We start from the raw sequence: 27,640 nt of genomic DNA, 5'->3' as shown, positions 1-27,640 counted from the left end.
CTGAGTTATTAAGGAAGAAGACATGAGGAATGGGAAGGCACAGAGAACTTCACTGTGGAAGATGCAAACATAGAGGTTTGTATACTACCCACTAATGAGCTATGCCCAAATGTTGGACTGAGGGCACCATGCCATTGATTGGGCCCATTGATCTGACAACTACTCTGTACTTGTGCTGCTTGATTATTTTTTTTTAAAAAGAAAACTACTTTCATTTATTTAGAACTTTTTTGTTGGAGTCAGATGTCATTTGAACTGAACTGAATATAACTGAAACATAACTGAATATTCTTCTAGCTTTCAATGCATATAGAAATATTTTATTACAGAGAAGGAACTTTATATACATGCGGTAATTGATTGTTTGAAAGTACAAATAAAAATGTCAACCAAATCTATTATGTTAAAAGCCTCTGACTTTGTTATTATTTTATTTTAAATTAACTATCTCTTTTGAATGTTCCCCTATAGATGTTTAAAACCTGATTCCTAAATATACCATTTTCTTTAAATTTCTCAGATTTTTAAACTTATTTTCATCTCATTTTTTTAAAAACATCTGATTTAGAATAAATTACTTCTTTGGTTTAATTGTAGGGACATTCTAAGATCTCTAACATAGTCTTACTAGTTGTGTACCACATACTTCTTAAAACTAATATCTTGAAATGTTTCATAGTTAAATAATCCAAAAACAATTACAGAAATCAATAGTGTCAAGATAATGTTTAGGGAATAAATTAAAGCATTTGGTCATATGCCCAACAGCAGAGAAAAAAATGCTTTTAAGGGAACTATGTTAATACATTTTAATGATATTCTACATCATAATATGTAGTATTATGAAATTGATCAGATTGACTTCATATGGTAATGCATTTTGCATACTTTTATTAAATTGTATTCAAATTCAATGCCTTGTAATCATTTAAAACAGAAGTGTCATTTTAAATTTTATAATACGCTAAATAGTTAAATAATTTAACATGAAAAATTTAATGTACCATTTTGATAATGTATCAGGATTTACAGAGAATTGGTTTCTTTTATCTTTTATTCCTGAATCCCTAAAACAAAGAGTGTCAGCATATGAAATTCAATTTGTATTTTCTCCTATAAAAATTTATCTACACTAGATTTAGAATACAATGCTTTGGGGAATTAAATAATTTTTTCAAATTTTTCAAATTAAAATGTGTGCACCTAATTATGGTTTTCTGATCAATATATGCATTTATCTTTTTGTGCCATCTTGAGAGAAGGACTTTATTAAACCTCCAGGATGGGTCGTGCATAACAAACACAGTATTGGAATAAACTGAAATTTCTTGCTTACTTGTTATGTGTTTGCTTGCATATAGTTGTTTTTTTTTTTGAGATTTTATTTTTAAGTAATCTCTACACCCAGCATGGGCCTCGAACTCACAACTCCCAAGATCAAAAGTTGCATGCTCCACCCACTGAGCCAGCCAGCCACTCCTGCTTGTGTGTTTGTGTGTGCATAAGTATGGTTAATACAGCTTCACATAATCTTATTTACATTTACCCCTTCACTATTATTAGACAGAGATAACCCCCACTGTATTTTGTAGACATCTTTTTCTTCCTCCTCCCATGCCACCTTTGTACACACTCGGGGATTAATTACTGGGCAGATTCTGTCCTTTGTGTCTGTGTACTGATAACAGCTAATCGTCTAGTAAATTTTTGCTCACTTTCTATACTCAAATAGCTTTGCTATTAACAAGGCAGGGTTTTTAGCAGATCAGAACACAAAACCAACTTTAGAGTTAGACAATTTTGAGTTCATTCTGCATTTTCTAGCTATGTGATTCTGAGTGAATGACTTAAGCTCCCTAAGCCTTAATTTCTCATTTGTGAAATGGGATAATGATACATATAAGGATCCTTACCTCGCAAGATTATCATCAATATGAATTGAATACCATAAGCAAAACATCTAGCCATGATTTGCTTATAGTACTTGGTTATTATATTATCATTATTTTAATTCAGTTCATTTGGACTAGTTTCTGAGACCTAGTCATGTATATCTACTTAGATGTTGTGGTGGATGTGATATAGAGTGTCTTCTTGACAAAGGGTAATGTTCCCCTTTCTCAGAATGGTCCAGATAGTCAGAAGTGCATCATGATATGGCTTCTTTGATCAGAATCAATCAGAGTATGAATAGGACCTGATTCAAGTCATGCCAAACAAGGTTCCAACCTAGACATTTTCAAAGTAAAGCAGGAGAAAGAGCTTTATGGGATCTGTCTCTGAGGGCAGAGCTAAAAGACGTGATGCTCAAAAAGTACCAGCAGTTTGCACAGTTTGCACAGTACCACGTGATGGGATCAGGTTGTTAATTAGAATACAGTTGAAAGTAGGAAGAAACACTACTTCGTTTTTTTATTGTTTGTTGAGCACCTGCTTGCTGGATAGTGATAAGCACTAAGGGCTCACAAAAGTGAGCAGAACCAGTCAAGTCTCCTGCTTCTTGGAGTGTATGAGCTAATGAAATGTCCAGTGTTGAAGACAAGGCACTGAAGGAGTAAATATAACCATGAGTGACTGATTAGACACTAAGCACTGTGAAGGAAGGAATAGGGTCCAGGGACAGGATGGACTAGAGAGTTAGGAAAATCTTCTGTGAATAAGTCACACTTAAGCCAATACAGTGAATCCTAGAAGTGGCTATCTAGGCAGAGATGGAGAGGAGGGTGGCTCAGGTAGGGGGAAAAAAAGATGTGCAAAGAAAATGAAGAGGAACAGGAAGCATTTAAAAAACTAAATGAAAGCTCAGTTATGAAGTGGTGATTCACAGTGTAGACTATGGACCCATACTGCTCGGTTTTGAACAAAGAGCTACTAGTAATTAGCTGTTGCTCTTTGAGCAAATTATTTAACCACGTTCTGTATCAACATTATCAAATGTTTAAGGGAATCACACAAGTTACATAGTAACCTCAGAGTGGTCTGTGAGGGGACTAAGGGAAATGATATATGTAAAGCACTTGACACAATGTGTTCAGCATGCGCTAAGAATTCAACCTATAAAGGGTAAATCTTAGAAGGTAAAAACTCAAGAAGAGGCTGAGAAGTAGCGAAGAGCATGAGAAATTATCTGGTTTCCATTTTGGAAAGCTCTTCAAGTCTGTAGAGTAGAAAATATATTTGACACGTAGGATTAGATGTGAGGAAGCAATTCCTATGCTGCAGAGTTAGGTGATGAGGCTTTGATGCAGCTGGTGGCAGTTGTGGGGACAGATTTTAGCGTGTTTGGGAAATAAGATCTATAGGACTTGGACAAAAATTGAAAATGAATGTAAAGGAGAAAAGGTATGAGGAGTAGCAAGGAACTTCTGAGATCAGAAGCTAGAGGGACAGGAAATACACCTAAGAACAAAAAACACAATGCAAGGTATTAAGTCTTATTGCCAAGATAGGAACAAATTGCAAACTGAGCTCAGAGGAGCGGATGTATTTGTAAACAATCTGAGGATCTTTGGGAATTTCCATTTATAGAATTTGTTGCCTTATTTATTATTATTATTATTATTATTATTATTATTTTTACACAAGCAAAATAGGGAGACTGAAAATAATGGTGAGATTATTTTTCCTATGCTTCCCTCTGAAAAAAATCAGGTGGTTACTCACCAAAAACACAAGTTTTAAATAGCTGTTGAATGATCTTTATGTTTTATTATTTTATCAAAACTCCCATATACATTGAAATCCATTATTCAGTGCTGATTTCCAAATACAAAAACAGAATTAGAAAAAGTGAACATTTTTGATAGGCACACCATATATATTGGACCCTCTGATCTCACCATGCAGAGAAAACTTCTCTCTTCCGTGGGGGATGTGTGCTGATGGGGAGAGGGAGAATAGTGTTCACTCCATGCTCTTTGTTTTCTTCTGGGAGAGAAGAATTTCCTCTCTGTCTATGGAAGCTTGAGAAATAGGGATGAGCTTGCTGTGGGGGCACAGCTGAATGATGCAGCAAGTTGAAACTGAATAATTGATTGAAGTTTCTGGAAATTGAACTTATGGGTATGTGGGTGCCATATTTTATTTTGAATAAAACAACAAAGATATCTGGTATAAAAATACTTTCTTCTTTAAGGATTAGAGTCTACTCCTGAAACCAAAATGACACTGTATGTTAACTAACTTGAATTTAAATTTAAAAAAAAAAAGAATTAGAGTATGCCAACAAAAATCAATGATCAATGCAAAGTTCTAAAATAAAATTTTTTTTTTGTAATAATTCCACAGTTTTAGGTAAGGCTAAGAAAACAGATAGAAGTAAAGTTGAAGATCAAAACAGAACAAATTTATGGTAAGTATATTAAAAGACAGAACATTTTAGTTTTATTATCCAAAAAGAAATTGTCAGATGGATAAAAGCCATGCTACTTAACTATCATGTCTCTAATGGCATTACCATATATATATTTTTTGTTTGTTTGTTTGTTTGTTTTTAATTTTGAGAACCTACTAGGTATTGAGCGAATGCTTATAGACTCCAGTAGGACAAGAAGTTCTTTGCATGTTATAAGACAAAGAACACACTAGGAAAGATTTTCATTTTTTATTTAATCAAGTTAATAAACACCCCTGAACCTATGTCTCCTCTGTAAAATGGAGTATTAATACCTAACTGTAGAGTATTAAAAGTTATTGAGATAATATATATTAGATATTATGCTTTTAATAAATAGTGGTTATTATTATTATCTGATCTTCATATTTTATTTTCTAGAAGATTGGATTACAGTCATAAAGCCAAATCATATTTTTGGTTCAGAGTAAGCCTAAAATTAATTAAAATTAGAGCATTTTTCACATGAGCTGATTCAAATATTTCTTAAAATTTCTTAAAATGTGTTTATAAAACTAAATATAAATGTATTTATTTATAAAATTTTAGGATTTCAAAATTCGAGTTCATATTGATACCATGAGGTTCTGTGAAAGTGAATTCTGATCATTTTAACATCCACTTACTAATAAGTATTTATGTTGTAGATGTAAATACAACGTGGTATCAGTTGTTTATTGATGCCTTAACAAATTATCACATACTTGGTAGCTTAAAACAACATACATTTCTTGTCTCACAGTTTTGTAGGTTAGAAAGCCAGCATGGTGTCATTGGGCTAAAACTATGGTGGCAGTTCAATTGCCTTCTATATAGGCTGCCCCAGGGGGAGAATCTGCTCTTGCCAGGCTCATCTGGGTTCTTGGTAGAATTCAGTTCCAAGCAGTTGTAGGACTGAGATCACCACTGTATTGCTGGCTTTTGGCCAACAGTCCTTCACAGTTTCAGGAAGCCGCCCAAACAACCTTCATCTTGAAAGCCAGCAAAGGTGGTTGGGGCCCTTTTGGACTTCCCAATTACCTCCTCTGTGGCTTCATGTCTTTGGCTTATTCTTCTACATCTCTTTGACTTCATCTGGAGAAAGTTTTCTGCTTTTAAAGGCTCATATGATTACATTGGCACACCTGGATGATCCAGGATTATGAGAATCTTCTTGTTTTAAGGTCCATAACCTTAATTACATCTGTAAAGCCCCTTTTGCAGTGTTCCCTGTTCACAGGTTCTAGGGACTCATGTGTACAAATTTTGAGTGGAGGCATTATTCTGCCTACCACAAATATGTATTCTCAAATAGTAATCTGTGTGAATTTTTGGTGTGCCCATAGAGTCTTAAATTTTTTACTAGTAAACAATTAAGAAAGATATGTAACATATGTACTGCATTTTCATAAGGAAATTTGTAAATCATACTTATATTAGCTAACATTGTTTTATTTCTTCAATTACCATCAAATTACACATGTTTGGTAACTCCCTTTGAAGTAAATGAGCAACATTTATTCTCAATAAAGCTTCCATTTTAACTAGGCACATTAAATATCATTAGCACAAATTCATTATAAATTACATTCCAGATTTCATACAGGGTTTATTTACCCAGCACTTGTTATATAGGAAAAGTTAACTAAGATAATATTAATATTAGTTTTAGCAGATGCCCTACAGTTAACTAGAATCTATTTAATACAAGAAGAAATTCTTGCTTTCTTTTGTAACGGACAAAAATCAAATCCATGTTTAGATTATGCTTATTAATCTCACCATTCTACTTTTATTTTTATTCTAATGATACATGTAAATTCAGAGGCATATTTACAATAGATGGACTTTAAATGTAAACTTCACTGTTTTGTATCACTAATTATGTTAAAAGATACATAAATTCTCTATAATTACCCTAAGCTTATTGCTATTTTAATATAACATCTTTTTTTTTAAATGTAACTTGGATTTTTGACATTAGTCCTTGATTTGTATTTCATCCAAGCACCACAGTCTTGGATATCCCCTGCAGAGATAGATCCATTCCTAACAAGGGTCTTTTTTTTTGGAACTTGGTAATGATTATAATACAGATGACAATCCCTGTCACTCTTTTTAGGCTGTAGCTTTTCAAGGCAGAGTGGTGCTCCCTGATCCTTCTTAAGCCCCTGTTTAAATGTAAATTAGAAGAGACCAGTTTATATTATTTATTCCCGGCATCCATATGCAACACCAGATTGCAAAAAAATATATATGTATATATATATATATATTTGTAAGAAGCTATCCCTATATTTATCTTATGACACTCATCACTGACACTTTAGTGCTTAAGCCGCCAGACTAGAAGCATTTCAATTATCTACCTAAGGGAAAAACCATCCCAAACAGGCAGACCTTTGTCTGTTTTAGAGCTGGATTGAGTAAGTGGAGAGCAAGTGACTTTTTAGTGCTCTTGGTCTAATTAGATAGCAGTTTGGTCAAAGGGGTTATTTGCATCTTTTCCTGAATAAGAGAAATTAAATGCCCTTAACCGGATTTTGAAAGGCAGATGGGACCTTAGACGGCCTAATATCACCTTTTCCACTGAAGGTTTTAATTTAAAAAAAGTTCCATCTTTAGGTACATGAGAGGACAGTATCGTGGACAGAAGGTAATTATTAGCAGCATTCAAGGGCGAAGAAGAAAGAAAAGTAGCAAGACCCTTCCCTTAGCCTTTTAATAGAAGGTGAAAATGGGGGCGGGGGAGAGCTTTACCTATGAAAGGAGAAACTTCCTTTCTCTGAATTTTCATCGAGTTTTTTACTTAAACTTTGGTGATTTGGTGTCCTGTTAATTTAGCACTTGACTGTGGAAATTTTTTATTAGCAGAAGTACAGTTATTATCACTAAATGTCATTATCATACGAAAACAAAGAGGCTAGAGGAAGAGAACAGTCTCCTTGTTGGTATTCAATGAATAGATAAAGTCTCATTCATATCACCTACATAAGATGTCACTTAAAATCCTTGGGATCAGGGGCGCCTGGGTGACTCAGTTTAACATATGACTTTGGCTCAGGTCATGGTTTCGTGGTTCATGAGTTGGACCCTCACATTGGGCTCTGTGCTGACGGCTCAGAGCCTGGAGTCTGCTTCAGATTCTGTGTCTCCCTCTTGCTCTGCTCTTTCCCAGCTTGGGCTCTGTCTATCTCTGTCTCTTAAAAATGAATAAATGCTTAAAAAAAATAAAATAAAATCCTTGGTATGAAATCTCTCTGCTCCCATTTATAATCTGTAGGATTTTAATTCCTTTGGGCCTAACTTTTCTCAACTGCAAACTGGATCAATATTGCTCATTTCATCAGTTTGTTTTAACGGCTAATTGAGATAATGCTTGTGAAATCTTTTGCATGTTTATTATCTAAGTGTTCAATAAATAAAGATGCTGTTATTTATTTTATTTCATGCTCATGGCAAACCTGTGAAGCAGGCAAGGAAGGTATTATTATTATCATTTCACAGTTGAAGAAACTGAGACAGGACTAGTTGGAGGCTTTCTTGTCCGTAATGGAATGTTGATGATTCTTTCCACTATTCAGTGCTGCTTCTCAGCCCTGCAGTTGCCTGTCTAGATGTGAAGGAGACCTAATTTAGAGTATCTTCTTGATTTGAAGGTGTGCAGTAACCTATCATGTGCACAGCACACTGCAACAGATGCTGAAGGAAACAGAGAAGTATGATTGCTGTACACGCTTCCTGTTCAGTAGACAAGAGGTCTATCCTACTTGGTTCTGGTCCTTCTTGGCTCAGAGAGTTGACTCAAAAGCACATAATCATAGAGTTGAGGTCACCATAAATATAATGCTGCCCGTAGCATATAGTATCCCTGTACATGTTAAGGACTTGGTATTAAAGCTAGCTTCCTTCTCTATTTGATAATCACTTCTCCTTGCCCATTATTTCCCTCCCCTCCTTTCTTTCCTCATCTAATAGACTTTTATTAGAAGACAAGCAGTTAGGGGCACCTGGGTGGCTCGGTCGGTTGAGCGTCCAACTTCAGCTCAGGTCATCATCTCGCAGTCTGTGAGTTCGAGCCCCGTGTCGGGCTCTGTGCTGACAGCTCAGAGCCTGGAGCCTGCTTCTGATTCTGTGTCTCCCTCTCTCTCTCTGCCTCTCCCCCGCTCATGCTCTGTCTCTCTCTCTCTGTCAAAAATAAATAAACATTAAAAAAAATTAAAAAAAAAGAAGACAAGCAGTTAAGCCTGACCTCTCTAGTAGATAAATGCATTATTTCCTCCATGTCTTTAGTGTCTCTAAAAAACAGATTTTGCTTTAATGATGGATTAAATTACGGGGATTGTAGATGGCTTTCTGATAAAATTTTCCTTGTATATAGTTTTTACCACACTTAAAAGAAGCCTAGTATGATCTTTTGAGTGACACAGGGAGGTAACTGGAAGTTCCCTGCAACCTGAGTATGTTGTCTTGGATCACATAGCATGCTGCAATGTGATGACTGGTTTCAACAACATAAGGATGTAAGGAAACAACAGGCGGATTGAATTAAATGTTTGTGTGTTGGAGTATTTCGTGTGTGAGTGTGTGTGTGAATTAGGTGAATTAGAGCAGAAGGGATTAAGAGGCGGGGAGAGAAGAAAATCAAGATGACATGACTCACACAAAGAGTCCAAATGCTCCCAAACCCTAAGCCCTGATTGCGGTCAGGATCCAAAGGAGCGCACGCTTTTTATGTCTCTTGCTGTGCTTTTTCTTGCCCTGCTTGTCATTCTCCTGCCATTCCATTAGATCTGGTTTAAATCTGTTGGGTAATAAGACAACTCTACTGAGCTTTATTTTTTCCTCCAGAGTTATTTCAATATAAGGTCATACATAGTAACTGAAAAAATCTGTTTGGAGGCAAATAGCATGACCCATAGCATGAGAATATTTCTGAATGATGGAGAACCAGATTTGTTAGAGCATATTCCAACAGCTGTCTTTTCTGAGTTGATTCCTTATAGCTCAGTCTTAAAACATTTATCTATCTTGCCAAAGGGGCAAGGTCTAGTTGTCTTCTTGTTCTCTCTTTTTTCTAAATCGAAATTATACATGAATGAGACAGGAAATGGCTAGAATGCCCATCCAGCATGTAAAAATGGGACCAGAAAACCAAAACTTTTTGAGATACACCTCTGCAAAGTATTGTGAAAGTCACATGAGATCGTCTTTATTCCTAACGCTAGCTGTCTGTTTTACAATCCAAAAAATATGACAGACCACAATGTGATAGTTTGTCAAGGTATCTCCATGGGATCATGGGGCACATTTTCCTCTCGTGATACACTGTGGCCGTATATCTGTGTTTTAGAGCTGGAGGATGTCTTATAGACCACCTAGTTTAACCTCCATTTAATAGACATAGTAACTAAATCATAGACATGGGAATTTGCCTAATTTTACACAGCAGGTTACTGAAAAGTTCTGAATAAAGACAAATTTAAACTTCCAGGCAATCTCCTACCTATAACTCTAGGTATTTTGAGGGGGAAAAACATGATAAACAATCCTAAAGTCATCGTTGAATGAATGACAACGCAGATGCTCTAATTTGACTCATGTAACAACAGAAGCAATCCAACTACTCTTTTCAGACCTAAGTGATGAGTAGCTTTCTGATAATCCAGTTCTTTCAGCTGTACCTACCCAACATGCCTCTTTATGGTGAATGTCACCTCACAGCTGAAGCAAGTTTATGGGGCACTGCAGTTCCCCGGGCGTTCTTTGTTCAGTGGAGAACCAGAGAACTTCAGTCTCGGGGACTGTGAATCCACCAGCTTTCATCAGTCTGAAATGCATTTTAAATCAGTGTCAGGCTGGCTGCAAAATTTATTTCTCCAACTTTATAGTGAGTCCAGCTGCCCCACACTCCTGTGAGTACCTATACTAATTACATATGATGAAACATAAGAAATAAGCAAAAACAATGATTTGGAGCTGTGTTTGAAAGGAGAGGTGAAAATGCAGACTCAAAAACAATAATCCTAATCAGTGCCGTAGAGAAAGCAAGCTTCTGGGTACGTTATCATGGCCGTAAGGAAAATGTATACATATAGAAACTTTATGTTACTATATAGACCAAAATGAGACTATTAATGTTGGTGTCTTCCCTTGAGAATGCTGACAGTCTTTCATTTTCTTTTGTCTGGTATTTCTGAAGCTGTCTTTTCTCACATCTGAGTTTGGTTAGTCACTATTTCAAACATTATTATACTGAAAACGTTATTATACTGAAAATTCAAATAAAATGATTTTGCCTTTAGGTCTCAGATTCCACACAGGATTCTTTAATTATTAGTGAAGCAGGTTTGATTTTTTCCATATTGAAACCAGTCTCCTCAGTGCTTCTAGGACTGAAGTATTTTTGGTTTTAATTTCATGTCACTAATGTAGTCATCAGAATTGGCACATTTGTTTTTTTTCACAATTTCCCTGATTGGTAATTACCTGACCAGAAGTGGTCAAGCACTTCATGAAGTAGTGCTTATCAACAATTTGTCTGAATGTACCATTTTGCAAAATGTAGTTTTGCTATATTGACAAATTTGAACATGACTTGATGGCCTGATAATGTCCGTTGCCTAATTGGCGTTGCTGGGAAAGTTGTAGACAGCTGGGTGTGTTGGGAGATGCTTTAATATTGGGCTAAGTGTAGGGGAAAATAAATGCTGTTTGTAACCAGAAAGGGAATGAGGGGAAAGTGATAAGTAAATAAATCAAGAGGAAAAAAAAAATGTGACTATCTGAGAAAGGGAATAGAAGCCAAGTTTCACAGCCTTCTGTCAGTTGCTTGGGAGACAAAGGGAGGGGAAGTGGGGAATGGAGTTTTGTTTAAAACATCAGGAAGCAAGAGAGGGCACTGATTAAACATGCAGGTTGTGGAGCCAGAATTCCTGGGTTTAAAACTTATTTTTAGCACTTCCTGCTGTGAGAATAATGTCGGACTGCTTAATCTAAGCCTCAGTTACTTAGTTCTGCAATGGAGCTATATAATAACACCTACCTCATAAATCCATGGGGAAGATTCCATGAGATAAACCATGTCTTGATCCTTAGTCCAGGGCATGACCCACTTTAAATGTTAGCTGTTATTGTTATTAAACCTCAGAAGTTTGTTGTGGTTATGTATGGGGGAATGCTGAGGAAAACTGTAAAGCCAGAGCCAAAGAATATAAAATTTGTTTTGTTGATAAAAGGGATTTGATAAGACATATATGCTACCATAGCTACAATGTAAACTTGCTGGAAATAGCTTTGAAAGAGTGTGGAATTGCGACAGCCGATTTTATGTTGGAAGAAAAGCAGCGTTATTATTTTTAGGTCCAAATAGAATTGCCTAATGGATTCCATACATTAGTAATGTAAGACTATATGCCTGACTTACTTTCCCTGGCTCCATTTGAAGGGAGGGGAATGAGAGATCTAGTAGAAGGTGACTTGGCATACAGAGCAGTACAATCTTATGCTCATTGTCTCCAGAGATCCTGGTGAGACAAGGAGATGCGGAAGTTGTTGGAAAGGAGACAAGTTTTTATTCATTACTCTTAGGTTTTTATTCATTACTCTTAGAATCATGAGGGCATGATTCATCACCAGACTAGGCTTAATTTAAAGGCAACTTTGGATCTCTTTGCTTTGGTAGTTAAACTGTTTTGTGGCGACTAAGTGGTAATATACAGGGGCATGTATAATAGAGATACATGGGCAAATTTCCTTATGGGTTATAGTTTCCATTTCTTTACAACTGTTAAGACTTTTTCACTGTCTGTTGTGAGAATTAAAAGATACCACTTATTAAAAAAAAACTACCTAACAAAATGTTTGAGACACAGTAGTTGTGCTACAATTGTTCATTTCCTTTCCTTTATCTATTTCTTTAGAATTTCTTCTATTATTCCTTTAGATACTTTCTTGCTTATACCCTACTATGACATCCAGTTGAGAGCATGATGACTTCTCATTCATTTTTTTTGCATATTTACTTGGTAACCCATTGCTTTCCTTTGGGCATTTTACATTTCCTTTGTCTACTTTCTTGACCCTCTGACACGTGTCCTTTTCAGTTCTCTCTTGTGCTCAATATCTTCTGTTGGCTCCTGTAGATTCACTTGCCTTCTCCTCTCCTCTGCTCTGCTTTAATAATGGGCTACATCAATGATCCCCATGTTTTCTGGCTTCTGGATGGGTTTGGCCAGTGGAGAAAGGGTGCTGGGGAAGATCCTTGAGAGCATGTGATGACTGGCTGACCTGTGAATTGGACCCCAGCAATCAGAAGCTCCTTACCCCCTCCTCTGCCCTTGGAATGTGTGTTCCATTTGCTTTCCCTTTTCCCGGAAGCTGCCCCAAGGACATAGCCTTTGAGATAATGATGTGGTATTGAGACCACCCAGGTGGTATATGTGACTGAACCTAGGTAAGGGCTGTACGTAAACTTTCAAGAGTTGGTAGGTTGGTGTGAAGATCTGCCGGCTGCCCAAGACAAGCATCATAGAGAAGTCCCCTTACTTATTAAACCTGCCACCTACCAGTCTGGTGCGGTCTGCCTCTCATTTTTTCTGGTCTCTCTCACCTTCTGCAAACAGGGGCTGGTTTTAGAGTATATTAGGAGAGCGTCTGAGGAGTTGTGGCCAACAAAGGAAAAAGTGAATATGAGGAGTTTATTTCCTCAACTCCCTTCCTATGGGGTCACCAGGACTGGATGCATGAAGCTAGGTGGTTCTCTCCACATGGTTCTATCTCTTCATTCAGGCGAATACTTTCTTTCCACTTCCCATCAGACCAAGGAATAGCTCCTCACTGTTACTAGGCCAAGATCTTTATAAATATCTCCCTTTAAAACTCGTCTTTAATTACCCAATTTAAACGTGCTATCTCTTTCCAGCTAGGATGCTTGGAAGGATATACTGCCTTTGCTCTTGGATTCTACCACTCTTGATCTTTTTTCCTCTATATTAATAAAAGCACCTATCTTACATCTAGAAAGTTTCAAATTTATAAGAAAATCAAAGCACATTTAAATAATACATATCTCAGTATAGATCACTCAGATTTCTAGGTTTCAATCATCTAATTATTAGGAGTCTGAGTGGGTGAGTAATCTGCAAATACATTTTTCATGTCTTAATATATAAGCTGGAATGTGGCTAATGAAATAATATATATTTTGGAATTTGATACATAATGTTTTTTTTAAGATCTCTTATTTAGAAAGTAGTGGCTGGGGGCGCCTGGGTGGCGCAGTCGGTTAAGCGTCCGACTTCAGCCAGGTCACGATCTCGCGGTCCGTGAGTTCGAGCCCCGTGTCGGGCTCTGGGCTGATGGCTCAGAGCCTGGAGCCTGTTTCTGATTCTGTGTCTCCCTCTCTCTCTTCCCCTCCCCCGTTCATGCTCTGTCTCTCTCTGTCCCAAAAATAAATAAACGTTGAAAAAAAAATTAAAAAAAAAAAGAAAGTAGTGGCTGATTGTCAATGGATTTTATAAATAAGATGCTCTCAGTTATGGACCTCCAAGATAGAATTATGGTGAGGTTTCATGTTCGATGTGTATTTGTTTAACTATATAATTATATCACTAACCCAAACATTAGATAAAAGGGTAGGTTATTTTAGTAAATTGTAAATGGAATTTGTTATTGTTTTAATTTTTGCATCACTTAAAATTCCAAAGATCTGAAATCAACACCTGAGCAGAAATATATTCAAGAACATAAAACTTACAAAGAAAGGAGGTTTATTAGAAATTAAATGTACTCTTTAATTAGGTCTGGTGTTCACATCTGAGTGAAATCAAATGGCCTTTAGCAAATATTTTACAAGTATGGTTTTTGTATAAGGAAAGGTAGGTGGCATAATGATCAATTATGAGACTGACATGCTATTTTCTTTTATCTTTGGCTGCTCTGCTAAAATTCAAAGTACTGGGTTATACTACAGCATATCTTTTAGGAGCCCTATTAGATGTGTATTTTATTTGCTAATTAGTGTTGGTAGTTCCTCAGTTTGCAGCCAAAAGGGCACTAGGCATTGGATCAGAAAGATATCTGATATGCAATGGCATGTAATTTTGTAATGCAAAAAATTATCATATTTTATATTTTTATAGAGAGTAAATTTTTTTTTTCTTTGATTTCTATGTGTTTTCTGTGAAAGATAAATTTTAAAACAGTCTGACACTCTGGTATACAAAGAACTGTATGTCCTTGCTTGTATGATCTCAAATAACATCGATATAATAAACTTTGGTAACATTGCACAGAGTTTGTCCGAATGCTATCTTTTTTCTGAGTGCACTACTGTGTATGTGATATGATATTTGTGTAAATCAGTTATATATTAAATTAGCATATCCATGATATGTCATACACACATATTTATCCTATTTAATGATTTTCAGCAAATATGTTTTGAGAATCTCTGATGTTGTGGACACTAGAGCTGCAGCAGTGAGCTCAACATGGTCTCTACCCTCATGAACAGTACACACGCTTAAGCATTTGCTGTAGATGTGAACAGTTTTCTCCACAAAGAATGCAACCATTTAGGACAATTTAGACAGAAATGGAAAAATAGAACTCCTGTTAATCAAGGTCTTTTTAAACAGTGGACTGCCTCTTTAGTTTAGAAAGAAACTAATCTCAAATAAATTTAAATACCATGCCTGGGCATCTTTTTTTCATTCCTATTTTGAATCAGTATCATTCCCTACTGTTAACAGAAGTTAAACTTCTCCTTTCCTCTGATCCTTAATTTATAATTTTAAAAATAGATCTCAGCTGCACTGTGAATGTTATTACCACCAATGGGTTAGCTGTTATGTGGTTTAACGTTCTTTAGATGTCATTAAGTAATATCTTTGAGGTATCTAGTTTTCACACATATCTTTATTTTTCCTAGAAACAATAGCCTTTTTAGGTTGCCAGGAAAAATGGTTTCACTTTATAAATACCATCACCTGGCTGTTAGATTTATATATTATGTACAATTTACAGATGAAAAAAATAGTAAATTGAGTGAGTAACCCATTGTTCACTGTTAAACATACAGGAGATGCCCACATAAGACCTAAGCAGGGTATGCAAAATGGCAAGCTTGCAGAGGGCAATTCATGGACTACTGACCTCCCAAGACAATGTCAAAGATTTTATTAATCTTACAACCATTATAAAAAGAAATGAGAAAACAATAATGGAAATGTAACAATTATCATAATGTGATGATGAAAATAAAAAAATAAATTTTTAATGGCACAATAAAAGGAAAACATGGTAGAAAAATGTAATAGAACTACATACAATATAACCCATAACCATACATTTAAAAAGGCATTAAATTGCAACTCTTCCCAGCATGGTCACCCAAGTTGAATATCATGAAATGGCTAATGGTTCACTTGATACTTCCCAAAGTTTAGAGAGCAGCAGGGGTAGAAAAATTCATTTGTCATTTGAGCCTTTATGAACGACTAAGAGAATTACGTTCTCCACATTCACTGTACAATGGCAGGAAGAGTGGGAGGCACCGGGTAGGGCCTGTGACATCCAACGCAAGAATTGAAAGATGTACAGCTGTTGGTGAAGGAAGGGAATGTTGTCATTTCGTGTTGGCGGAGAAACACTATCTTCTGGAAGGAAAGACAGGATCCTGGCAGGAAAGAATTTTAGATCACACAATATTGAAATCACTGATGCTGAAAATAGTACCGAAGTAGCCTTGAGTCTGTTCAGCAATAACCAGCCCAACATTGGTTCTCCCCATTCCTCATGTGTATATTTGCAAAACCACAGTACCACAAGTAGGAATTGGTTATCAAACGTGGCTGTGCGTAACCACTCACAACTATGGGAGATTTCCTCTAAAATAATTTTGCTTCACTCACATGAAAGGCTGTTTTGAAAAACTTTACATGCAAAAAAAAGTTACAGGATATGATTGATGAAAACTTTAACAGAATTTTCATAAAGCCCTTAGAGATCAAGTAGTGAAAGAAGATCAGAAATTGAAGGTACTATTAGGGATTTAAAAACCACTTATTGAAGAAAAAACAAGATGCTTTGGGCCACTGTGTATGTGATACAAGGTAAATGGATACTCTGAAGGCTGCGGTGTGAGTAAAGTGGTTCAGGATATTTATGACCTGGGGGCAGGGGGCGGGGGTGGAGAGAGAAGGAGGGAAGAGAGGGAGGGGTGAATTGCAAAATCTGCTAGTGATACAAGACTATTTAGATTGAGTATTGGTAGAAGCCCAGAACCCAGTTTCAGATTTAAAATACATACTTTTAAATTCCTAAGATATGTAAGGAGTTTAAAAATTATTGAGAGCGTATACACATAAGAATAATTTTACTGCTTACCTCATTTAGTAGATATTATATTCAGTCTCAAGTAAGCCAGGGTTTTAGTCACTGGCCAAGAAATTTCTGTAAAGTTTGTGAGGTACTGAAATCCTTGGATGTATTTTACCGGGTGCTTTAAATGTAATATATAAAGCATTACTGAGGAGAAATTATAAAAATTATAACCCTATAACCCTTTCAATTTTAAAATGAGTTATCTGTATATTAAGTGCTGATGGTGTAAGTTAAAAGTACATAGAGCGAGTTTAAATATATGAGTAGGGCACAGAATGAGTACCCTTATTTTTCATTTTCTCTGGCCACTTTCAGGCATAATACAGATCAATTAACTTTCTAATCCATTAATAAGGATGGGTTCTCATCTGAATGTGCTCAAATGAAAGTCTAAAAATATCCCAGTTCAAGACTGCAGTGGTTTCTTTTTTTGCCTATTTGTGTCGACTGACATTTGATTGCTGAAATCAAGTCATACTCTATCTAGGTGTAACCTTTCTGTACTGTATGCGAGGGTGTAAACTTTGTATGTCTTACTGAAAAAAAAATGTTGTTTTTGTGATTGTGTACTTTGTGACATTGGCTAATTTATCCAGAAAATTTATAGTAAAAAAGCTGCATAGGTTACTGGGTGTCTGATGGAGATGTGACCCGATGTGGAGTGTTAAATGTGCTGGTATATAGAAGAATCTGAAAATACAGTACTTGTCTCCATTAGAAAAACAAAACAGATGATAATGTGCTAAAATCATGGAATTGTCAAATTAAACAGTGTTAGTAGGAACCAATGATAAAAGGATTCTCTAATATGCAACTTCTAGGGCATTTCTGCTAGCTGTTATGGAAGAGATACTTGAGGAAATCATCTGATACTCTTTGAAAATATAAATAAATTTTTTAAAAGGAAAAAAAGAAGAAAGCTAGGAGTTAAAAAAAAAAAGCTAGGGACTAGTACTTTTTAAGATTTAAGTTTAGGAGCTAAGCCTTGTCAGTTTTTATTGGTTAATAAGATTGAGGAAATAGGTGCCAAGTATAGGTGGTAAGGAGACTATATTCTGGATACAGCCCTAACGGCCTTCAAAGTGTATATCTTTTTCATGATATCCTTTTTCTCCCCCTTACTTGACATTCTCTCAGAGGACTTAGTCCAATGTTTCCAGTTTAACTTGCACCTAGGTCCTGATGACATCTAAATAAATATTTCCAGCCTCAACATCTCTCAGAAACTCCAGCTCTGAATTTGACTGGACATATGTACTTAGATGTTTTAAAGGCATCTCAGACCTAACCTATTTGTTGCATTCCCATTCCCTCTATTTCAAAGCTTCCTGTGTTCATTACTGTAATTAATGCACCTGCCATATACCTAATCGCCCAAGCTAAGAGTATCAAAGTCAAGCTTAACTCTTCTCTTTTCATAGTTTGCTAAATCCAATTTATCAACAAATCTTTTCAATTATATATTTTCATTAAAAATTACCAAGCCAAACTCTTTCTGGTTTTTTTTTTTTTTTATGACATTGCTCTAGAGTCCTTTGCCATTTATTTTCTAGACACTTGCCACAGTTTCTTTTTTCTTTTTTTAAATGTTTACTTATTTTTGAGAGAGACAGAGACAGAATGTGAGTGGGTTAGGGGCAGAGAGAGAGTGAGAGAGAGAGAGAGAGAGAATCTGAAACAGGCTCCAGACTCTGAGCTCAGTATAGAGTCCGACATGGGGATTGTACTCATGAGCTGTGAAATCATGACCTGAGCTGAAGTCAGATGCTCAACCGACTGAGCCACCCAGGTGTCCTGCCACAGTTTCCAGTATTCCAGTTCCAGTAACTGTATTGAGTCTTTTTCCTTCTTATGTCTGTGTTCCACATTACTTCCAGGAATATTTCCTAAACAGACATACACATCTCTACTCATTCTTTGCAAAAACTTTTCATGGTTCTTACATTATTAAAGAAGTAGTCCAAAATCCTTAGCTTGTACTGCACACTCTAGGAACATTGAAGTTAGTGATTATTTCATGAGAAAGGCATGATTTTATGCCTCATTTTCTTGCTCTAGAAATTCCCTCCTCTTAGAATTACCTTCTGTCCAATCTCCTCGTATGGAACTTGTAAAACGTATGGTTATCTTTTAGCTCCCAAACCAAATACCACGTCTTCTGTCAGACTTCTCTTCTTCTCCTCTTACAGAGTTATTTTTTCTTCTACATTGATTTAATTTGCTTAATGCCTTTGTTAAAACATGAACCAGTTTGTATTAGATGTTTTTGTTTATTTGATTCTGTTTATTCTTTTCTCTTCCATTATTTCTCTTTGACTTTTTCTTTTAATCTTGTTCTCTTCCTTTTGATCCTGTAAGATCTTTGAAGTCAAGGACCTTTGTATAACTAGTGCCAGGCACCAAATTAAAAATGTAGCAGGGCCTCTGTAAAGGTAAAATGAGTGAACCAAATAATCTTAGAATGAGAGAGAGACATGAAAATGGAAACCTAAGAGATTTGAGCAGTCACTGCAGACTATGGGGGGAAAATGTTGAATAGGAATAAGTTCAACTGAGATTGGCGCCCTTTCTTATGGGTATAACCAGTGCTGGAGGTAAGTGTGACCCAATAAAAAGGGGAGAAAAGAGAATTTAAACTTTTGGTAACAATGATTTGGTCAAAGTGATTGTCCAAAGGGTCCCAGAGAGTAGTCAGATAAATGAATCAAGATTGACCAACTGATCAAGGTGAGCCTGAGACCATGAGCATTCTTCACTTGTGTAAATTTCTGGAGAAGAGGCACCATCTTGGGAAAATCAGTCTTCATGCAAAGTAAAGAGTAGAGGTAATGTTTTAGGAAAAGATTCTCATGATTTCCAAGTTTGTTAGCAAAAAATGGGAGTGCTTGTAAAATTGGTATGCCAATGCTTTGGCTTTGGACCTTTGATGATCGGACTGAATAAATTAATAGGTAGATAGGAGCAGCAGTAAAAGTGTAGTTCACAGGGATGGGATGGGCTCATTGATTCAATTGGAACTAAATGTTACTGATCTCTTCCTTTCTTTCTTTCTTTTTCTGCTGGACCCTTCCCATTAGCAAAAAATTCTTTTGCACAAAAAAATCTAATTTTTCTTTGTTTACTTAACTCTCCATCTACCACCCCATTTCTTTCCTTACTTTTATAACAAACTCCTTGAAAAATTTATGTTCATTCTGTTTAATTTTTCTTTTCCATTGTCCCTTCATCCCAAGATTTTGTTTCCATGACTCCATTGCAAATTCATCTTTTCAAGTTCACCAAAGACCTTTTAGTTATTAATTCTAACTCATAATTCTTGGTCCTCTTTCTAACTAACCTATTTGATGAAGTTGATCACTTGATGATCACTTCCTCTTAAAATGATTTTTTTTTTCACTTGACTTCTAGGACACCACATTTCCTTGGTTTTCCTTCAACTTCACTGACTGGTCCTTTCCAGTTTCCTATGTTTGTTGTCATTTCTATTGTAAACCTTTGAGCACTCCAGGGATCAATTCTTGGATATGTTCTTTCTCTATTTCATTAAATTATGCTCACTTCCTAGATTATCTTATCTATTCTTGTGGCTCTAATTACTATATATCACTGATAACTCCCAAGTATATATTTCCAGTCTAGTTATCCCTTTTAACTCTAGACTCAACTGTGTACTTTACATCTTAACTCAGAGAAACAGTTGGCATCTCACACTTAATATATCGAAAACCACATTCCCAATCTTCCTCCTCAACCTATGCTTCTTATAATGGTTCTCATCTAATTTAATTGCAATTCTGTTTTCCAGTTGCTTAGGCTAAAGTTCTTATAATCCCTGGTTCATCTCTTTGCCTCACACCTCACATTTATTCTGACAGCAGACTCTACGGACTTTCATTTAAAAATACATCTCAAATCTTACCCCTTGTTACCACTTTGCCATTCCCTGTCTGGTCATACCCATCAATGTCTATCATATGATTATGTTGCAGTAGGATTCATAAGTAGTTTGTTGCCTCATTTCAAACTGTTTTCAGTATCGCAGCCAGAATGAACCTGTGTAATCATCAATCAAAAAGCCTAATAGGCCTGTGCCCCACCCCACTGTCATTTCCACTCTGATTTGTCTAATGGGACTCTTACCTTTTCACTGACCTGACCTCTTTAGAGTTCCTCAAACATAGTAGGCAAACTCCTGCCTCAGTTCTTTTGTACTTGCAGCTTTCTCTCCCTAGAATGTTTTTCCCTAAGATAGCAAAACAATTTGCTCTCTGACTTCTGTCAACTCTCTGCCCAAATTTCACCTTCCCAGTGAACCATTCCCTGGCTACCTGATCTGCAGTTCTAAAAACTACTGTCTTCTCATCTTCCCTGCTTTATTGTTTCACTTAGCACTTACCTAGATAACAAGTACTTAGGACTTTCCATGAGCAAGGCACTGTTCTAGGCTCTGCAGAAAATATTAGCTTATTTAATGATCATAATAACAACCCTTTGAGCTTGGCAATATCATTAGTCCCATTTTAGATGTGAGAAAACCAGAAACTGGATTGGTTAAGTGACCCATCCACTGTCAAGATGGCTTTGTAAATTGTGCTCCTTACCACCCTATTAGGCAGCCTCTCGCCATGTCCACATTCTACATCTGTTACTTATTGACCTTTTAGATTCTCTGTCTCACAAAGTATTGGCCAAAATGATGTAGGCTCAATGTGATGGGTAAAACTTCTAGGGTGTGTCCAAAACGAAAACAGAACCAAAACACAAGGAAATATAAAATTCCTACTCAGACTTTATATTCTTTCTCTTTCTCACAGAGAATCTAGTGAAGAACTCTGAGATCTTTATGGATGGAATGGGGCAATTGTGGGAGAAATGACTCAGTGACTGACCAGGAACACCTGCATGGGATCATTGCATGAACAATCCAAAAATTTAGGGGTTGGCCTTCCATGAATAACACAGGAATCGTTCATATAGAGGGGATAGTTGAAGATAGTGATTAAAATCAGTGAAAGATTCAAAAAAAGATTGAAGAATAAAGAACTCAGGGCAGGGTCCTGAGAAACACAACTGAATGTAAGAGATTGAAAAGCCAATCAAAGAGATAAAAGTAGACAATAACTTAAGATTGTTTATTGCCACTGAAATCAAAGCACAAAAAAATCTCCATAAAAAGTATGTTAAGATCAGTCAGAAAATGCCATTTAGAATTACTGGAAAGAGGTTATTGCTAAATTAATGGAACATAATTGCTATAAGTTTATTTAAAACAACAGTAACCTTTTAAAATTAGATTATTTATGTGGGTTTTTTTTGGTGTTAAGTTGTATGAGTTCTTTATATATTTTGGATATTAATTCCTTATCAGCTGTATCATTTGCAAATATCTTTTCCCATTTCATAGGTTGCCTTTTCATTTTGTTGATGATTTCTTCCATGTGCAAAAGCCTTTTAGTCTGATTTAGTTGCAGTTGTTTATTTTTGCTTTTGTTTCCCTTGCTTGGGGAGACAGATCCAGAAAAATATTGCTAAGGACAGCATTCAAGAATTTACTGCCTATGTTTTCTTTTAAGAGTTTTATGGCTTCAGGTTTTACATTTAGGTCTTTAATCCAGTTTAGTTTATTTTTTGTGTTTGATGTAAAAGAATAGTCCAGTTTCATTCTTTTGCATATAGCTTTCTAGTTTTTCCTGATACTTTTATTGAAAAGACTGTCTTTTCCCCATTGTATATTCTTGCCTTGCCTTGCCTTGCCTTGCCTTGCCTTCTTTGTTGTAGATTAATTGACCATATATGTGTGTGTATTTCTGGCTAGAGGACATCTTTCCAAAGAAGATATATAGATGGCCAACAGATACACAAAATGCTCAAAAATCATTAATCTTAGGGAAATGTGAATCAAAACCACAATGAGATATCACCTCACATTAGTCAGGATGGCTAGTATCAAAAAGAAATAACAAACATTGGCAAAGCTTTAAAGAAAGGGAACCGTTGTGTACCATTGATGGGAATTTAAATTGTGTAGCCATTATGGAAAATAGTATGACGGTTCCTTAAAATAATTAAAAATAGAAATATCATGTGATCTAGTAATTCCACTTCTGGGTATTTACATGAAGAAAATGAAAGCATTAATTCAAAAAGATGCATGCACTCCTATGTTTATTGCAACATTATTTACAGTAGCCAAGACACGGAAGCAACCTAAGTGTCCATTGATAGATGAATGGAAAAAGATGTGGTATATACAATGGAATATTATTCAGCCATAAAAAATATTGAAATTTTGCCATTTGTGACTACAGGGATGGACTGAGAGAATATTATACTAACTGAAATAAGCCAGACAAAGACAAATACCATCGGATTTTACTTATATGTGGAATCTAAAAAACAAAACAAAGAGTCGTAAATATAGAGAACGAACTGATAGTTCTGGGGCAGGGTGGGAGGTAGGTGAAATAGGTAAAAGAAATTAAAAGGTACAAACATCTAGTTACTGAAATTAAAAAAGAGAATAACCTCAAAAAAAAAAAAACACCAAACTTTTGAAAATGGAAACACAAGAGCCAATATAGAGAGGTTAACTGAACAAACAAGGGAGAGAACTGTGATATTAAATGATCATAAAAAATGCAAAGGAATAATGTTTATAGTACAGGTAAAAAGTATAAATTAGGAAGAGAGAAACTCTGAAGAGAAAGATAAGAAAAAAGAGAACCATCTTGATGCAGAACATGTTTTATGTTCCTTTTTTTTTTTTTCCAAGATAATAAAGAGGCAGTGTTCTGACTGAATTTGGGAATGGAAAATAACACTTACATTGGTCAGTATGGATTAGAGCTCTTCTATAAAAGGGTCACGAGGGAATTCTAAAACCTTCTTGATGTGAACTGTGACCATTTCCAATTACAAATAGAAATGTAGAATCAAAGAAGAAAATTTATACGTACCATAATGTATTTTGGAGCCATTTAAAATACATCTGTCTCTTCCAGTTCTAATTAGGCAGCTAATTTGACTTGGGTAGCTATATTGGTGTGAAGAATTGTGGACAAATAGCATAAAGACATATTTTCTTTTATCAAGTAAAATGTCCAGTAAATGGCAATGATAAGCAATTCTTAAACATTTCTTTTTTTTTTCATTTTTTTCCCACATATTTGATGTTTATTTATTTTTGAGAGAGAGAGAGAGAGAGAGAGAGAGACAGAGACAGAGACAGAGACAGAGACAGAGTGCAAGCAGGGAAGGGGCAGAGAGAGAGGGAGACACAGAATCCAAAGCGGGCTCCAGGCTCCGAGCTGTCAGCACAGAGCCCAATACAGGGCTTGAACTCATGAACCATGAGATCATGACTTGAGCTGAAGTCAGATGCTTAACTGACTGAGCCACCCATGCGCCACCCCCCCCCCTTTTTTAAAACACTGTTTTTGATTTTTTTTTTTTTTTGAGAGAGAGAGAGAGAGACAGAGTGCGAGCAGGGGATTCAGTTTTTTTTTTTTAATGTTTATTTTTGAGAGAGACAGAGCATGCGGGGGGGGGGGGGCAGAGAGAGAGGGAGACACAGAATTTGAAGCAGGCTCCATGCTCTGAGCTATCAGCATAGAGCCCAATGTGGGGCTCGAACTCATGGCTGCAAGATCATGACCTGAGCCAAAGTTGGATGCTTAATTCACTGAGCCACCCAGGAGCCCTAAGAAAAGCAATTCTCTTAACCTAATGTGTTCTTATTCAGACATAGGAAGTTGGTGAACAATAATTGACCATGTTTATCACTTCTTGTTTTTTTGTTTGTTTTGTTGTTGTTGTTGTTTTCTTGGAAAACCTCTTCATTAAGCTGCTAGTGAGATTAGGAAAATCATGTATTTGGTAAAATAAAGGCAGAATCAGACATATTTGCCCTCCGGATTTTAGTTTTCCAATGTAGATTCACTAATCACCAAGGTCCACTCAAGGTATGAAAAGAAATCTCTAATTCCACAGGTATAGCACTTTTCATTTATTTTAAACTTACAGAGAAGATTACTCAATCAGACAAAAACAGGTAAGCAGGTGACCATTCTCTGATGTTAGAGGAAAGAAGCATAATACAGATTTTCTAGACTAAGATAAGCATGAGCATTGGTAAAGTCTTCTTCTCTTTTCTTCCCCCAGACAAGGACTAAAGGCTACTTCCGTCGTATCTTAAAATGTCCAGCAACAACCTAAATGCTAATCCTGATTTTGAAAATGTTATTATTTTGTTTCTCTGGTTAATGCTGAATGACATTTAGGAAAATGCTGTCGCGAGGAAAGATACAAGTTCTTTGTTTATAGACAAGGATCAATATGATAAATGATGTCACATTTGTTTTCTAAGTAACCCCTGTAGTGTCTTGAGTGATTATACAATTTGTGTGCAAACTTGGGGAATAATAGTATTGGTATTCATAATACATCACAGTGTCTTCTTAAAGCCTAATAGAATTTCCAGTAATATTCTTCCTGGCATAAGGACTGTCTCAGAAACTGACTCGTCTTTTACCGTAAACTAGCTATGTCAACTCCAAGACTCTTGAGTATGTTGAGATAGAGGTCAAACCATGTTACTACAAGGTAGAATTTTAATTGTAGTCAGTTAACGTAACTGCTGCAACGGGTTTAAGAAAAACATTGTTTAGCCGAAATAAAGGAGCATTTTGTTAAGAAATTTTGTGACAATCAGCAGCAATAACCCTGTGTTTTTTTAAACAGAAATCTTCCATGATTAAGCCGGGAAAAACTGCAAAGGGGGTGACTTCAGCCTTGATCACCTCATTTTACTCTTTTTTGCGGTTTTGAGGAAATGAAACAAACCTTGGTAGGGAGCAGATCAAAGGTTAGCAAGAGGAGATAGCATCATTTTCTTTCCTGATTAGTCCATGATGGCAATTAAGCAAGAGCCATAAAGTAGAATTATTCTTTTGCTCATTTTTGGGGGGGAAAAATTTGGTATGTTACATAATCACAATCCTTCTGAATGCTATTTTACATGTTCACATGCCTAAGGTCTCTTACTAATTGGGATACCTTTGCGTGGGACTCCTGTAGGGATGACATATCTTGCTGAGGGGACCATGTTGGGTATAAGACAGGCGGGAAGATACTTTTTACACTTTAATAATTTCTCTGCGCTTTTTAAGTTTTGCATAGGTCAATTAACTCCTCCATCTATTATTAAGCATTGGCCAGATCTGCTTTTGTTTGTTAATTGTGCTTCATATCTGACATTATAGATCATGTGCAAGGGGGTGGCCGCCTGTCAGATTCCTGAGTCTGTCTTTTGGTCTGGTGCCGTGGGCGAGGGACTCACATGGGCAGGACACAGGAATTTTTTATTCAGCTGAAAATTACTAAATCGAGCCATGGGAGAAAACCACCTCTGTTTCAAAAGGTGTTAAAGCCTGGGCTGAGTGATTCCATCTCAATATCATAAGGCAGAAGAACACTGGTTTGTATTCAGGAGACCCTAGATTCAAATCGCGGCTCCATTATGTAAAAGCTAGACAAGTCCCTTAATCTGCCCATGTCTTCGTTTTCTCATTTGTAGAGTAAGAATTGATTGCTTAGAATTGTTATGAAAGTTAAGGGAGGAAATTTGTAGAAATTTAACACCATACTCATCCAGAAGATGCTCGGTCTGAATCCTGAAGCAGTTCAGACTGAACTTCCACTTTCTAAAGGCTGTATAATCATCTAGTTCTGCTAAGACAAATGCAGACAGTTAATGTGCCAGCAGAGGACCTGTCTATACTGTTGGAGACACTGGGGTCTGTGGCAAATGGATGGGAAAGGCTGAGGCCAAAGTGGAAACCATAAACAGATTTTGGTTTAACTTGGTGGGGTTTGTTCAGTAAGTACAAGTTCAAGCCAGGGAGAAGGGTGTAGTTAATAAGAAACAAGAGGGTTTTGACTAGGAGCCTGGATACAGATATAACTAGGACTTACCCATTTAGTGGATCTATAAAGATGCAGAGCTGTCACTTGGGATGACGATAGGGGCTTTCTAACCTTTGTTCTGGTTATGAACAGCTTTCTTGGTATGAGAGGTTAAAGGCTGTGGGTTTAGGCTGTGCAGAGAGAGATGGGATCCTGCCAGCACCAATAATAACAATAAAGGGCTGTGTACTCTGAGTGGTTTTCCCAGTTGACACAGCTTAGCTAGGTTCTCCTAGCTAAGGGAGATCCTTTTTTGTTTGTTTGTTTTTTTTCATGGTATCTTATGTGATAGAGATTTCTGAATTAGGGATACTAATTCTGAATTAGAAGCCAGTGACTTCTAGAGTTGTCTCACTAGAACATCCTTTTACCCCTGGTGTTAAGTGGTTATTGGCCACATCTCAGGAAACAGTCCGACCTAAGGCTTAAACAATAAGCATTAACTTAATGAACTAAAATCAGTAAGTATAAACTAGTACAATTTGGGAAGTGGGGCAGACATTAAGAAAAATGACTATCCATTTAGTATCATCTCTTCCTTTGGATTCTACAGATTATGTCAAGTTAGGATATAGGCATTCCAAGAGATAGAAGATGCTTTCTCACATTGTTCAGTGTTTATTATTTAATGATGCATAATATGTCATCTCAACTGTATTTCCATTTGCCTTCGATAACTCTATGTACTACATACAAACATACCCATAGAGCTAAATTGTACTTGTCAGTATTGACGTTATTTAAATATTTTTTCAATGCAATTAATATTGTTTATCAATGAAAAAATGGATTGGAAGGGTGAGAATTACTGACATATTTTCTCTCCTCTTTTCCTTTCTTCCCTCAGAAGTTTCGTAAGCATTCCTATCAGCACGAAACAGGTGAGGATCCCACTGGGCACAGGGTAATCCTTGTGGA

The 27,640-nt window shown here is 36.3% G+C and overlaps 1 long non-coding RNA gene across 1 annotated transcript; it reads left to right on the top strand.

Annotated features, from left to right (window-relative positions):
* On the top strand, positions 1-27,603 carry LOC125172954 (uncharacterized). Its single transcript, XR_007154874.1, has 3 exons — positions 1-75; positions 4,288-4,351; positions 27,570-27,603. It is a non-coding gene; the product is annotated as an uncharacterized LOC125172954 (long non-coding RNA).
* Positions 27,604-27,640: the final 37 nt, after the last annotated feature.

This window comes from Prionailurus viverrinus, chromosome C1, assembly GCF_022837055.1.
Source record: "Prionailurus viverrinus isolate Anna chromosome C1, UM_Priviv_1.0, whole genome shotgun sequence".
Classification (NCBI taxonomy): Eukaryota; Metazoa; Chordata; class Mammalia; order Carnivora; family Felidae; genus Prionailurus; species Prionailurus viverrinus.
Note: the sequence above shows the minus strand (reverse complement) of the source record. Positions and strands in the feature narration are given on the sequence as shown.